Source organism: Bison bison, unplaced genomic scaffold (assembly GCF_000754665.1).
Source record: "Bison bison bison isolate TAMUID 2011002044 unplaced genomic scaffold, Bison_UMD1.0 scf7180017864474, whole genome shotgun sequence".
Taxonomy (NCBI): domain Eukaryota; kingdom Metazoa; phylum Chordata; class Mammalia; order Artiodactyla; family Bovidae; genus Bison; species Bison bison.
The window spans coordinates 9,314,643-9,330,620 of NW_011495035.1; the positions used below are offsets into that span (position 1 = coordinate 9,314,643).

The 15,978-nt window shown below is 39.5% G+C and overlaps 1 protein-coding gene across 3 annotated transcripts in view; it reads left to right on the plus strand.

Annotated features, from left to right (window-relative positions):
* The window catches only part of CNTN4 (contactin 4), a 999,337-nt gene that overhangs the window by 887,403 nt on the left and 95,956 nt on the right, over window positions 1–15,978 (plus strand). The gene's annotated exons all lie outside the window — the stretch shown is intronic.

Below are 15,978 nucleotides of genomic sequence, written 5' to 3' on the forward strand. Positions count from 1 at the left end.
TCCACTGTTTCCCCATCTATTTCCCATGAAGTGATGGGACTGGATGGCATGATCTTAGTTTTCTGAATGTTGAGCTTTAAGCCAACTTTTTCACTCTCCACTTTCACTTTCATCAAGAGGCTTTTTAGTTTCTCTTCAGTTTCTGCCGTAAGGGTGGTGTCATCTGCATATCTGAGGTGATTGATATTTCTCCCAGCAATCTTGATTCCAGCTTGTGCTTCTTCCAGTCCAGCGTTTCTCATGATGTACTCTGCATAGAAGTTAAATAAGCAGGGTGACAGTATACAGCCTTGACGTACTCCTTTTCCTATTTGGAACCAGTCTGTTGTTCCATGTCCAGTTCTAACTGTTGCTTCCTGACCTGCATATAGGTTTCTCAAGAAGCAGGTCAGGTGGTCAGGCTACAAAAATTAGGAAGATGACTAATATACTTAAAAGCCGATAATTTGAGATTTATTCTGAGAGGCTACATGGGCAAATGACAGAACAGCTGGGTGTATATAGGAACCCAAAAGTAGGTTCCAACCAGACTCTTCCCTTTTATAAGGAGTCCACTGTATTTTACATGCCATTATATGTCAGGCTGAGTTGGGTTTCTATAAATGTGTGTATATATATATATATATATACACACACACACACACATATATATATACACACACAGTTGGCCTTTCTTAATGCTTTTTTCACAGAAAAATGACCCTAGTGAATGACCTGGGATCATTTCAGTGGTGTAACATAACATATTCACTGTAGATGGTGACTGCAGCCATGAAATTAAAAGATGCTTGCTCCTTGAAAGAAAAGCTATGACCAACCTAGACAGCATATTAAAAAGCAAAGACATTACTTTGCCAACAAAGGTCTGTCTAGTCAAAGCTATGGTTTTTCCAGTAGTCATGTATGGATATAAGAGTTGAACTATAAAGAAAGCTGAGTGCCGAAGAATTGATGCTTTTGAACTGTGGTGTTGGAGAAGACTCTTGAGAGTCCCTTAGATTGTAAGGAGATCCAACCAGTCCATTCTAAAGGAAATCAGTCCTGAATATTCATTGGAAGGACTGATGCTGAAGCTGAAACTCCAATACTTTGGCCACCTGATGTGAAGAGCTGACACATTGGAAAAGACCCTGATGCTAGGAAAGATTGAAGGCGGGAGGAGAAGGGGATGGCAGAGAATGAGATGGTTGGATGGCATCAGCTACTTGATGGACGTGAGTTTGAGCAAGCTTCAGGAGTTGGTGATAGAAAGGGAAGCCTGGCATGCTGCAGTCCATGGGGTTACAAAGAGTCAGACACGACCGAGTGGCTGAACTGAACATAACATAAGCTGGCAAGGAACCCAGCACATTGTAATTTGTATTCAGCAAACATTTTTCTTCCCAGCTATACAAATCTTTACCTGTAACATAAAAACAATGCAAAATCCCAGAATGTTTGGAATAAATAATTTAGCACAATGAATACCTTGGAGTATATCATCTGTAGAAAGAGATGAAGTTGAAAATTGCAAAGACACAACTTATACTTTAAAAGTAAAATTTATCCTTAATTTATAAAAGGAAAATGCTTCCTAACTAATTTTAGCATCCATAGAAACTTTATTTTCCAGTGACTTTTAAAGTTTTATTTCTTGACAGGATCTTCAAAAATGGCAATCCTATTTCATTCTTAACTGCAGTATGACTATTAAGATGCTGTAAAGACTTGCAAATTAGGTTGTAAACAGCAGCAATGGAAGCATTAACTCTTTTAAACCAAATTTCCTAAAGTGCACTTTACATTATGCTAGAGATAGATTTTAAACATTAAGCCTGAGCGCTTATATAAGAAGTCCAGTTTTCTATTTCCCAAGCACAGTGGTATAATTGTAGCTCTAATTTATGGCATACTTTGTAGGATCAATGATTAATTATACAGACCTCCTGATGTTTTGTACTCTTTTCAACTTTGTTTCCCTCTGCTATTTGACCACTACAAAGCGAATATCCCTAAATCACTTATTATTCAGATTACCTCATTTTAAAAAATGAATTTACTATTCATATCCATTTTTTCATGTATCATTCTAACTCATGAATGTTATTAATAATTTTTCTCCTTATTCTTGGACTGAGCTCATACATGTACACATACACACAAACACACACTGACTTATTCGCTCCCAGGCACACAATCAAGAAAAAGCTTCTAGTAAATTCTTTATCTGAATTTTACCATCTCCCCAAGGCAAACATGTCTAACAATACTGCCTGAGATCTTGGACACACAGATAACACAAAAAAGCCTACTTTGTTGGGGTTAGCATTAGCAATCTAATTTTTTTCAATGATTAGAGATATCAATTTGAATAGTTTGCTACTGTGAGTTCTTTAAAAATAATTATAGTACCTTTGGCTTGTTGCTTGAGATTATCAGTATTTTTAGGACTTCTATATTCCGTTCATCATTAAAGTTTAACATTTATGCAAAAGTGTCCTTTACCAAATTTTCCAAGAATTATTGTGTGCTGATCATTGGAGGAAGATTTGTCAGAAAACTCTTTTGTGCATATTCAGTTCAAGTATGTTCAGATATTATCCTGTCCTTCACTTTAAGTAGGTCAGATTCACAATGATCTGTTCTCCTCAGAACCCACCCCTGCAATATCCTTATCAAACTCCCCTTAACACTGGCATATCTAAATTATATCTTCTGTCGGTCCCCAAGACACCTTTAATTGTAGGGGCTTCCTCCTCCTTTCTTAAGCTCTTCACTTTTTCTGTCATCAGCTTCCCCTTGGAATCAGGAAAAGGTCCTTGCAGATTTGGGCTATTAAGTAGAAGCAGACCCATATATCAATTCCTTAAATGTTCTGTCGTCATGAGAATTATTTATTGGAACCCATTACCTGTGTGACTTTCCAGTTCTTTTTAGGTGGTTTGTCTGAAAAGAATAAAGACTCTTCCTTGAAAAGAAATAGCTTTCTTGTCCAGCCAGGGAGGAAAAAAATAGTGCAACGTACCAGGTTCCTGTGTATATTTTTCACATGGCACTTGGTTGAGTATTTGTTGAGAGAAAAGAAGATTTAGGCAAAGACTCAGGTTGCTCATGGAAGTTTCTCCATTCTAGACCTGAAAGTGCAGAGCACTTACAAATAGTTCCCCTGGAAAAGAGGATACCAAAATATTAAGTTTAGCACATAGAGTCCTTTTATGGGCTTTATAGAAAATGGTAATATAGCTCACACACTTGGATGACTAAAACTTTTATGGCATCTCTTTTTACTCCAGGACACTGATATCTCTAGTTTCATCACATGGAGGCCTGTGAACTTTCAAAAAATAAGTGTATATACTTGTATTTGTGGTGGAGAAGGGGATGGGGAGAGAATGTTATATTTTGTTTCCAGTTCTTAAAGAGATCTCGGACTTCTACCCACCAGAAAAAGGTTAGAAATCAAGGTTTTAATCCAAGAGATTGTCCCTAGTGTCTAAAATTCTCAAGACTAAATGAATTTTAATCCAATTATCATGTGTACTGTGTATTTCTTTGTACATAAAAGAGTGCATGAAATAATAAGCAGACATAAAAAAGTGTAAGACTTTGGGCCCTGCTTTCTAGAAATTCTTTGGATAGATGGGGTGATGGGTTATTAAGGCAGTACACGACAAATGCCATATTTGTATCAAAAAGTCATGAATATGCAGTATTGGGACCTGCCCCACACAGGTTGATGGCCAACTTGGTCAAAATATTGTAAAAGGATCTTGACCCTGGGAACTTGGTTGAAATAGATGCATGTTTCACCAAGTGTAAGACTCACCCCTCTCCAAGGACTCTGCCTTAGATGTTACACTGAATGCCAGTGAATCACATGGTTCTCTTTCACGCCTGAGTCCGTCAAGGAGAAAGTCAGTCTGGTCCTACTGTGTCTGAACACTTGAAATAGTGGTTAATACCTCTTTTGCCAAAGAAGAAGCAGGCCATCAGCTCAGTATCCTGGCAGATAAGCAAACCCAGCTGGAACATGATAACTTAGGTATGTTTTTATCACGTTTATTTTTATGGTTAACATCTATTGATGGCAGTGATGGTGGCTTCTATTTATAGTAGCCATATAAAGTTTGCCTAATTTAATTACTTTCATTTTAAATTTTGAGCCATTTGAAGAAAATATTGTGACTATTAATTACAGTAATGGTACAGAAAATAATAAAAGTGATCATTGCAGCTAACATGTATTAGGTGTTTACGATGCAACACCACAGTTATAAATGTTCCATGGTTATTTTTACATTTAGTCTTCTCATAAATCTTATAAAACGGAGATACAGTAATTGTTTTATTTTAATTTTTGTTTATTATTTATTTGGCTACACCAGGTCTTAGTTGCAGCACATGGGAAGCTTTACTTGCAACTTGCAAACTCTTACTTGCAGCATGTGGAATCTAGTTCCCTGACCAGGGAGCAAACCTGGGCCCCTGCATTGGGAGCATGGAATCTTAGCCATCGGACCACCAGCGAAGTCCATGTTTATTATTATTTTACACATGGCAGACTGGAGCCCAGAGAAGCCAAGAGACTGTCCCAAGTCACGTGTCTAATATATACTGGGGCAAGGATTCAAGCCATCTGCTGGTACATACGAAACTGGGAGCATGACAGGGAGTTTGGGAAAGTGTGGATTATATGACCATGATGGTGGTACAGTTAGGAGCTGATGTCCTTCTGCAGGAAGTGGAAATAGATGCCGCTGGTGTGCAGGGCAGGTGGTGTTGTGGGAATTTTAGCTGGGCCCTGACAGTGGTGTTCTGTTGTGATTTTTGCAGGAACTAGGAAACTGCACTTTGATTTCTTCTCTTAGCAATATTATAGGGACCTGGGGTGGGGATTTGAAACACATAAACCATGATCCTGCAATTCCCAAAGAGTTGAAAATTGGGTACATAATCAAATTAAAACATTTTTTTCCAGCATGGCCAGTATAGCTGTTTGTGTTGTAAAAGCTTCCTCTCCTTACCAAATTTCATAATCTATACGGTGAGCCTCCCTTTCTAATTAATAATTAACACTGTCTTCCAGGCATTTTAGTCACTTCAAGGTAAAGGAAACTTCTGTGATTACAACTTCATTATGTTTGTAAGTGTTCTTCTCTTTTGTTTCTGCTTTAAGAGAATAATGTGAACACAAATTTCTCAATACTAGAAAAAGAAATTTTAGCAAGTAAAATCCAAAAAAAAAAAAAAATTATTTAACTATAATCAAAGATCTAATGGCAAGTTTAAGGAAAACTCCTCACATGGGGTAATGATAGTTTTGTTTCTTATTTTGTTTCTTTCCTGAGCTCTCCAGCACCACAGAATGGCTTGGTAGAGAGAGCAGACTTTGTAATGAGATCTGAGTTAGAAAACCCACTCCTTTCTTTACTAATTACATTAACCTTGGACATTTAATTTACTTCTCTGGATTTTGTTTTTTCTCAACTGAAAAATTGGAATAATAATGCTTCTCGGGATTGTCATGCAGATTAAATGTGATGTATTAATACAAGCATCCAACGGCACCCAATAGTATGTTGTAGGTGCTTTTTCCTCCTTGTCCTGCCCAACATTCAACTGAGTATGTATTTAAAGACATTCCTCTGGGTCTTTTGGTCCGTTTCTATACCTATCCTCTCTTTTATTTCCAATTATTTCTAAAGACAGCTATACTTGGTTATTAAACTACTCTAATGTCCTAAGAGGTTTTTATATAAAACTCCCTGAGTGCCTTGTAGTTTAATAATACATTTTTCTCATTATAAAATTAATATTACTTATTATGATGCTTTGATAAAAATATATAGAAGTATAGAAAATAAAATATTATATTACCTTCCTGTCCCCACCTCATTTATCTTCCTAGTGCCTTATAGGTTTATTTGAAAGTATCTCAGGTCATAGGAAAGTGGAAGAAAGGAATTCTAAGTATTATATTAATGGAGACACAGAGAAGTCCTGCCTCAAGGAAAGATAGCAATTTAAGAAATAAATTTTCAATAAAACATGTCCTTTAATTTATTTCTTTCTTCACAAGACATGGTATTTTTAGTGTTATTTGTAATGTATAAAATTGCAAAGTTTTACCTGCTCAAGAAATATATTTCCCACGTTCATTCAAGCACCATGTCACAAAGAATAATCAAAATGAACTTTACAATATTAAATACTCATCTTGCCCTGGGCAGTAGTTCCTTCCAGGTTATTTTATGAAGCTTTGAAAACTGTTGTTCAGAGAAAGTTAGACCCAGATCAAACCAGGTTAAACAAACATGATTTTATTTTCTCTTCCAAGCGCTGCTGCAGGCAAGGGCAACAGGCTCTGAACTGCTGGTTGTTCTGCAGGCAGAAATACACAGGTTGTTCAGGGGTTTATTAAACTAGAATCTGATGACAGAAAGCAAATTATCTCTAAGGGAACTTTATCACCAGGGTGTCTGTGCAGTAGCACAATGTCTATTGCTGCCTTGCACACTACACAGAAAGATCAATGACAGGTTGGCCTGAAATCACCCTTAGACTAAGTCTCTTCCCACTGACCTTCACTTAAATTTGTCATCCAAAACATACTTCTTTCTTAAGATGGGAAGCAAAGCCATCTTCTACAGTTATCCACTGATTCTTTATAAGCCGTACATTACTATGAAACAGGATTTATATAAATCAGGAGAATTCACTCTTCCCAAGTCAGGCTGAGAATTTCTATGTATCTCTTGAAATTTATAATATCAAGCAGACTTCAGTTAAAGTTGTATTAGAGTTCTCCAGAAAAACAGAACTGAGAGGGTATATAAGAGAAGATTTATTATAGGAATTGGCTCACATGTTTATGGAGGTAGGAAATCCCACAATCTGCTGTTTGCAAGCTGGAGAAGCAGGAGAGCTAGTGGCGATGTACAGAGTGAGTTCCAAGGCCTGGAGATGAGGAGAGTCAATGGTATAAACCACAGTCTGAGTCTTAAAGTCCAAAAAGCAGGAGCATTAATGTCTAAGGTCAGGAGAACGGGGGTGTCCCGCTTCACACAGAGAATCAGTTCTGCCTTCCTCTGCCTTTTTGTTCCCTCAGCCCTCAGGGCGTTGGATGATGGCCATCCATATGGGTGAGGCAACCTTCACTCTGTCTGCTGACTCAGATTCTAATGTTTCCCAGAAACACCCTTCCAGACACACTCAGAAATAATGTTTTACCAGCTGTCTTAATATCCCTTAGCCCAGTCAAACTGACACATAAAATTAACCATCACAAAAGTTAAAATATCTTTTGATGTTTATTAGATAGCCAGGTTCAAACTCACCAAGTCCTAATTTTTTTTTTTTTCCCTTCAAAACAAAGTTTTGGTGTTTTTAGCTGATGTCTGCAGCACACCAAGGCCAGTTAACCTGCCAGGCTTTTCCTGTTTCTAAGCTGGCACAAATTCAGGGACAGCTCTCAGCCCATATGTCTTCAGCTCTGTTGGTCACAGGCTGATTCTGCTGTTGATAGGTTGAATATACAAATCTTTATTGCTTCCTGGCCACCTCTCCACTCCCTCAAAGTTTTAACTGCTTCATGAGTGTTGTATTCTAAAACTCTTTTGTATTGCTATTGCCTCAAAAGCAAGTAAAGATAAGACCTTTCTACAGAAATTCCAGTTCTATGCAGAACTGCTTGGAAAGCCACAGGGCACCATTTTGGTAGAGATCTCCTCTACCTAATTTTGACCATAATTTTAATATCAAAATTAATATTAATTAATTGTCTAGACAACAAAGAAAGGATAGACTAGAAGAGCTACTTGATTCCAACAAATAAACCTGGTTAACTAAAGAAGAAATTGAAATCGCAGTTCAGTCTTAATTTGTGTTTTCCTGTTGGACTTTTACATATTATTCATTACCACAGCAAACTGCCTTCAGACTCCACTTTTGATTTACTACCTTTCTTGTTGTGTTCATTCGCTAAGTAGTGTCCAACTCCTTTCGACCCCAAGGAGTTTACCTTGTGGGTATTTAGGGAAGAGAGCTCCAGACAGAGTCAGCAATCCATGCAAGTGTTTAATATATGACATGCTGAGTATTTCTAGAAACAGGAAAGTTAGCCTGGTTGGATATGGAAGAGTTATGGGAAAGTAGTAGGTGAGAACCAAGAAGTAATGTGGAGATGGATGTAGCAGAAAATGAAGGCCTTGTGTATTGCTGAAAATATTTACTTCTCTTGCTTTGAATGCCCTCAGGGGAGCCATAGTATAGTTTGATCAGAGAAGTGATGTCATCTGCCTTTTTTTTTTTTAAAGGAGCTGGCTGGATGTTGTGTTGTGGATTGATTGTAGAGGTACAGGTGAGCAAGCAGAGGCTCCAGTAAGAAGTTAATGCCCTAATCAGGGAAGGGATGTCGTTGGCTGACTCCAGGGTGGTAGCAGAGGTTATTGATGTTCAGTTGCTAAGTCGTGTCTGACTCTTTGTGACCCCATGGACTGCAGCATGCCAGGCTTCCCTGTTCTTCACTATCTCCCAGAGTTTGCTCAAACTCATGTCCATGGAGTCAGTGATGCCATCCAACCATCAACCAAAGAGCAATAATTTCAAGTCTCTGTAACTACTATTGGGAAGAAGGGCCAGGCCATGGAGAAGGGAAGTGGATGCTCTGGGGACTACGTGTGATGGTTGTGTGCCCAGAGGAGCAAGTCCGCTCCTCCACATCACCCCTTCTTCCCATCCTCTGATGGCTACAGAGTAGGTCCTGAAGCCACTTGCTCTACCCAGACCAACAGCTCTGGTGGGTTTCTGCTCTTGACACTGTTGGTTGAAGGATATCCCTTAAATTCATGTCTACCTGAAGTTAAAATGAAGTCATACAGGTTTAGGATGGACCCTAATCCAGTGACTCATGTCCTTGTAAGAAGAAGGAAATTTGGGTACAGATACATGTGCAGAGAAAAGATGATGTGAGGAGACACACAGGAAGAACCACCCGTGACAGTGGAGTCAGAGATTTAGAGTGATGTGTCTGTAAGCCGAGGAGCATGAGGGACTACTGACTCACCAGAAATAAGAGAGGCAAGAAGGAGTCTCCTTCAAAGCCCCCAAAAACAACCAGCTTTCCCTGTACCTTGATTTCAGACCTCTGCTTTCAGAACCGTGGGAGAGTCAATCCTTCTGGTTTTAAGTCACCTGAGTCTTGATACTTTGCTATGGTAGTTCTAGTAAATGAACACAAAGCCCAATTTCCCCTCATCCTCCCATTGTTCTGTGTGGGATGTCTGGGGTGGGGGGAGTCCAAGAGGCAGAGAAGTGTGATTTTAAGCCTAAAGGCCGCCCCAAGCCCTGTCCCATTGGCTCAGAACAGGGACACGGTTTAAAGTATTCTCCAAAGGCCACAGGAGTGAGGAAGGGGCATGAATTAACTGTTCAAGCCAGACACAGCGAGAGCAAGAAAGCCCACCAGCTATTTAAGTAGTTTCCTCTCCTTCCCTGTGGCCCATTGGTGCCCTGGGATGTGTTGCAGGACTCCCCTCATCTTCCTGTTTGCCATGATGAGCCAGGAATGGGGTTTTGTATGAAATCACCCAATTATTTTGTTTAAAAGAAAACTCTGTAAGTCTTATTTGTTTTTCTGCCTCAAGGACTGTCCTACAGAATGAAGTAAGTCAGAAAGAGAAAAGCAAATATCATATATTAATGCATATATGTGAAATCTAGAAAAATGGTACAGATGGGCATATTTGCAAAGCAGAAATAGAGACACAGATGCAGAGAACAAACGTGTGGACACCGGGGGGAGGAAGGGAGGGTAGGATGAATTGGAAAATTGGGATTGACAGTTACACACTGCAATATATAAAACAGATAACTGATGAGCACCTACTGTACAGAACTGGGAACTGTACTTAACGCTGTGCACGGACCTAAATGGGAAGGGGATTCAAAAAAGAGGGGACGCAGGTATATATGTGCAGCTCATTGACTTTGCTGTATGGTAGAAACTAGCACAATACTGTAAAACAATAATACTCCAATAAAAACTAAAAAAAGAAAGAGAAAATTCTGTGCTGTCTGTGCTGACTGAAGCAAACAGATTTGTGGCTAGGTGGTTCTTTCTCATTCTAGGGCATCACTTGTGGTTCCTGGGATCAGGGGTCCTGTGATAGCTCCACCATCCTGTCAGTTTGCTTGAGCTAAGATGTACAATACTTCTGTTAATGTTTTATAATATATTTCAGCCCCCCAGGAGCGTTCATTCCCCTTGTAATGTGTAAGCCTATTCTTTCGCGCTCTGGCTTTCAACTTCCAAACATGTTTTCTGGAACTCCTCACGTATAAAAGAAAGGAGAAGCCTCCTATGACTCTTTGATTTTTTTTTTTTTAAACTATGTGTGATTTTTAAGTGAGTTATGTTATCCCTGGTCTAACAATGTGAAAGATAATATTTAATTTAACTGAACAGTTTGATACTTCCTTTGTTGAAAGGAAGTTATTAATTCATAATTCCTCCCTTTGCAGAAGGGGAGAATTTGTACTTTCAAGGGATTGACTTTTAAGGGAAGTGTTTCCTTACGACTTAGGGGCAGGTGAGGACATGCTGCCTGTGTCACCAGCAGTCGGGCCTCCATGGAGAACAACCCAGAAAATCATAGGTTGCCATTTTGGAATAACCCTCCTCTGTAGGGTGATAGAATATTGTGGAGTTGGCAGCTTTTGTCATCTGTTACCAGAGCCCCAAAAAAGAAAAGATCAGCATTTTTAAAGGTCCAGTGTCCCCAGACTGGTTTTGATTTATAGGACTGACAAGGTCAGCTCTTCAGTGGCTGTTACCCAGAGCCTCATATTGAGAAAGAGAGATTCAATTTGTCTCATAATTCCAGATACGCTCCTATACCCTATGGATCTGCAGTCTCCAAATGACACTGGGGGAACAACTGCTTCTCTATGCTATAGGTAATTTACTGTGTTGTGCATTAGATGACCTCGTCTCCTGTAGAGAAAATTAAGTTCTGTGTCATACCTTTATTTTTTACTACTTGCTGCTTTATCATCTTCGACTTTTCTCTGATACTATCAATGTTTTAAAAAGAGCCTACAGGTCGGTCAAGGCTAAACCTTCTGTTCTAAGCCAGAAGCAGATTTACATTTTCAGTTTTTTTTTTTTTTAAATCTAACTCCATCACTATGCATGAGTATTAGGAGGAGCTCAAAGTTCAATCTCAAGCTAATAGCTACAGGTCAGTCAGTAGTCTGAAATGGGGGAATTAAAATGAAGTGGGAACTTGGAAACCTGTTTGAGAAAGAAATGTGGAAATAAAACTATTCTTAGACTAGAATGAGGCACTTTATTAATGGAACAAACATGAATTCACTGCAAAATAGGTTGGTATAGGATCCACGTGGAACGGAAGCAAGTATCTAAATATTAGTTGTTGTTCATTTTGCTAAGTTGTGTCTGATTCTTTGTGACCCCATGGACTGTAGCACACCAGGCTTCCTTGTCCTTCACTATCTCCCAGAGTTTGCTCAAACTCATGTCTATTGAGTGAGTGACATCATCCAGCCATCTCATCCTCTGCCGCCCCCTTATCCCCCTGCCCTCAATCTTTGCCAGCATCAGGGTCTTTTCCAGTGAGTCAGCTCTTTGCATCAGGTGGCCACAGTATTGGAGCTTCATCTTCAACATCAGTCCTTCCAATGAATACTCAGGGTTGATTTCCTTTAGGATTGACTGGTTTGATGTCCTTGCAGTCCAGGGAGATCAAAGCAGTCAATTTCTAGCTATGTAATCATTATTTCTAGCTATACAGTTGTCTAAAGTCCTCCAGATTGGACTTCCCTGGTGGTCCAGTGGTTAAGGCTCTGTACTTCCAATATAGGGGGCACAGATTTGATCCCTGGCCAGGGGCCTGAGATCCCACCTGACACATGGTGTGGCCAAAAATTTTTTTTTAAAGTCCTCCTGATCTGTAGAGGTTTTGGTATGCAGGAGGTTTACAATAGATATTTATGAGTCCAGTTTTTCATCCCCTTCCAGGACTGTTTGTTGTCACCTGTATCCTTATTAAGCATAGTAGTGTGTTGCTGAACTTCAGAGGGGTGAAGAATGACTACTCAAGAATGACTCGAGAGTAGCCTTAGCCTTAACAGAGTCCTGTATTAATGTTTGAAACAATGGATCTGTAGGAGGGCACAGAGCTTTAGCTAATAGAACATTTGGCAAATGCATGCACTTATGTGGTGTATTTTCTGTGCCGTGTACTGTTCTGAGCGTTGCATATCTTTACAGCAAACCATGAATATAGTTATTTTTATTATTCCGTTATCTCAAATAAAAAATTTAGCTTCAGGAGAACTAATTTACCCAAAGTCACACAGCTCATAACTGGTACAAGGCTGATTTGAGTCTAGACAACTTAGTTCCAGAACATATGTTTTTATTCACTACACTGCATTGCTCACATAAGGAAGTGGTTGAATTTCCCAAAAGAGCAATTATCCCAATTTCATATTGAACCTGCAATTGGATTATCCCTAGGAAGAATGAGCAGTCCCAGAAGTATGATGAGATTTAATGACAGGTACTAAAAATTACAAATTCTACAAATTCCCCACCTCCTTGACTTTCTCCATTGTCTGGAACTCTAGCATTGGAGGCTTAGGTCTCTACTCAACTCTTTGTGGAAAACAATGGAAAGATTAAAATTAAACTGGTGTCAGGAGATGAACTCTTAAAGATGGACAGAACTGTTCTTTGAAAAATTACTTTCTCATTTCACAAGGCTCCTAGAAAATTGGACAGGGACGTTTTGAGAATAAAGGGAAAGCAGAGCCTTGGGAGAGAAATGAAGAACCAGCTGGGTCCTGCAGCTGAGTAGCAACTATATGTTAAATACCTTTTGTGCAATGAAAATATCAAAAATTAGGGATGTCAGGATGCAATTGATGCTCAGAAAAATATTTGTACAGCTCTTTACAGTTAAAAGAAACTCTCACATGTCTGATCTATTGTAGCAGATAAACATCATAATATCCTATGTAATTAAAAAAATAAAGACTGATGGAGACCAGTGTCTCTTAGCTGGAGGTGGATGTGTCCAGAGGTTATTTGGGGGATATTTTTGATTGTCATGATTTGGGAGGACAAGCATAGCCAATGAAGTACAGTGGGTAAGGGATAGGGATCTCCTTAAATACTCTCCCCATGACAAAGACTTCTCTGGTCCAGAACATCAGTAGTGCTGAGGTCGAGAAACCTTGTCTTGGAGAGTATTTTGGTCAGGTCATATACCTCACAAGTATCAGGGTCAAAGCTAGAACCCAGGTCATCTGATGACAAATCCTTTGTTTCCTTATTTATATCCTTTGGCATTATACAATATGCAGTGCTATGCAAGCCTTTTCGATCTGGAGAATTTTAAAAGTATAAATTATTAGTAGCCCTTTAGCATCAGAGAAGGCAATGGCACCCCACTCCAGTACTCTTGCCTGGAAAATCCCATGGACGGAGGAGCCTGGTAGGCTGCAGTCCATGGGGTCGCTAAGAGTCAGACATGACTGAGTGACTTCACTTTCACTTTCCACTTTCATGCATTGGAGAAGGAAATGGCAACCCACTCCAGTGTTCTTGCCTAGAGAATCCCAGGGACGGGGGAGCCTGGCGGACTGCCGTCTATGGGGTTGCACGGAGTCGGACACGACTGAAGCGACTTAGCAGCAGCAGCAGCAGCGCTTCAGAAGAGTCAGATCACACCTCAGAGTGTTTAATACATCCTAAGCCTATGGAGGAGAAGGGAGCGACAGATGATATGATTGGAAGGCATCACCAACTCAATGGACATGAATTTGCACAAACTCTAGGAGATGGTGAAGAACAGGGAAGCCTGGTGTGCTGCAGTCCATGGGATCGCAAAGAGCTGAACACAACTTAGCGGTTGAACAACAAAGGCCTGTGTTACTTCATGGAAGATGATTCCATGTCCAAAACACAAATGTCACCTTCTTTACTGAGTTCTAGTATGCCAGCATTTCACAATTTCCAGCCAATTATTTTGTAAATGGGAACATGATTAATTCCTTTAATACTGTATTTGTGATTATCGAGGTAATTAGGATTTAATCACCACTCTATTTTTGTGAGTATTTACATCTGCTCTTTGGCTAATAGGGTATCATATGTTTTTTATTGACCAAAGTGTTATGTGCGTGTCTATGGTGTAAATGAACAAAGGGCCTTCTTGTCTGTATCCTGGACCTTGATTTGGGATGACCCAGGTCATTGTACATTGACTTCAGATTGTCTGATGTGACACTGGAATGCACGAAGCAGGCTGCTTTAATTACTATTTTAAGTATATTAAGATAACTGTGTTCCATTTTCCCCATCTGTACCAATTATTACATAACAGAACAATTTTAAAGATAAAAAAGAATTACTTTTTTTTATTATCCCTAATAAATACCAAGGATCTCTCTGACCCTCTTACATAATTTTTGCTGCCATCCTATAAGATTGGTATTATGAGCTCTATTTTATAGATGAGGATGCTAAAACTTAAAAAGTTAAGCAAATTGCCTCGGGTCACACAGCCAGAGCTGACGGATCTGGAATTTGATTAGCCATCCTCTGATGCCAGCATCCTTGGTAGAGTTCTCAAACCTTCACACCATGTCCTCAGCCTGAATCTTAGAACCTGGAATGGGTCATCAAGAATGTGGTCACCTCGCCATTCCTAAGCACCTTCATGAAAAATGTACCACATTTGCAACCCAGTGTAACTAAATCTTCTCATGATTTTTAAATGTTTAGCCAAAAGTTCTGTTAAATAAAGCTGTGTTCCTCCTAGTTCTTTTCTGAAGGACTCTGTTAAGGCTGGTACTGGTGCCAAGTGCTTTAGCCATTCTGAATTCCAATAACAGTATTGATTTTTCTCTTTTTTTTGCATTTTTTACACAAATGTTTGTTTCTCTGTTAAATATTCCCTTTAAATACAAGGAATGAATTCTAAATCATCATAAAGATGAATTAAAAATGAAAGCCCTCCAGTATAGCATGCATAATCACTGTGGACTTGGTTACTACTGGTGTGCACTGTTTAACATCAAAAACAAATACAGCTTATTTGAAAATCACGCTACTGGATTTTTTAGCTCTTCCTCTGTGACCAGTTCGCTCAATCACTTAAGAGATGCTTACAGGGTATCTATTATGTACTAGATCCAGGAGATTAAGTCCTAAAACAGAGTCCCTGTATTCAGGGAAGCTAATGTTCCATCTGATAGGAGGGTTAACAGGTAAAGAAAACTTCTGAATTGAGTTGAATGGGAAGAAATAAAGTGGCTGCAGAAACAAGATTAACAGGAAAAGGGAAATCCATTTAGAAATGTAAGCCAGGGAAAGTCCATAAGGAACAACTAGCCACAAGTTGAGGTCCCGAGAGAGCGTGAAGGTGATAGCTGTGTCCTGATGTCGAGGCAGACAGAGAGCAAATATTACAGGAAAGTCCCGAGGAGGGAAGGAGGTCAGATGCTTTAGGAACCTGCAGAAGACCTGTGTGTCTAGACCTCACTGAAGGGTAGAAAGATTAAGATGAAATGAGAATGGCAAAGTCAAGAGAAGGGCAAAGGCCAGATTCCTTAGGCCATATAGGTTCTGGGAAAGAATTTGTTCTGAGTGCAAAGTGGAGCTGAAGATGGATCTGTAAGCCTGAGGGGTGAGGTAATTTGTATTTTAAAAGATCGCCTGGCCACTGACTGAAGGATGCACTTGAGAGGCAGGAGTAGAAATAGCCAGATCATTTAAGAGGCTGTTGTGGTAGGTTGGGTGAGAAAGTGGGAGCCAAGGAGATAGACAGGAGTGGGTAGATTTGAAAGATGCAGTAAATATTCAACAGACATGTACCTTGAATAAGCCATCTGTGTACATTTCTTATTTCTCCAACTATCCTCTAAGGCAAGCTGTATGCCTTGTTCATCTGCATACCCTTCCCTTCTGCT